Source organism: Penaeus monodon, chromosome 33 (assembly GCF_015228065.2).
Source record: "Penaeus monodon isolate SGIC_2016 chromosome 33, NSTDA_Pmon_1, whole genome shotgun sequence".
Classification (NCBI taxonomy): Eukaryota; Metazoa; Arthropoda; class Malacostraca; order Decapoda; family Penaeidae; genus Penaeus; species Penaeus monodon.
Window position 1 is genome coordinate 3,115,059 of NC_051418.1, and position 361 is coordinate 3,115,419.

General features: G+C 36.3%; 1 pseudogene; it reads left to right on the forward strand.

Annotated features, from left to right (window-relative positions):
- The window catches only part of LOC119593872, a 5,234-nt pseudogene that overhangs the window by 1,780 nt on the left and 3,093 nt on the right, over positions 1-361 (forward strand).

Here is a 361-nt window from a genome sequence, read left to right on the forward strand (position 1 = left end):
TCCTGTCAAGAGCTGTACACAGTTGTTCACAAAATTATATATTATTTTTTAGTAGCTCATGTCATCTTTTTTATCACCTGTGTAAGAGTATGGATGTTTATTGATATTTTGTCTTCTTATCCTGAGCGTTTATTGATTCATTGATTGACAGGTATTTCCTAGAACCATTGCTGATGTTGGCACCATTTTGCAAGACTCCAATTAACATCACACTTAAAGGAGTCACCAATAATAAGGTGAGTTATTTCATCTCTTGTTTTGATTCTTTGGCTATTTGTATGGCCTTCTTGATAAGGGAGAGCTATTGTTATTGTTGTTGTCTGCTGCTGCCACTTCCTCCTTCTCTGCCTCCTTCTCTTTG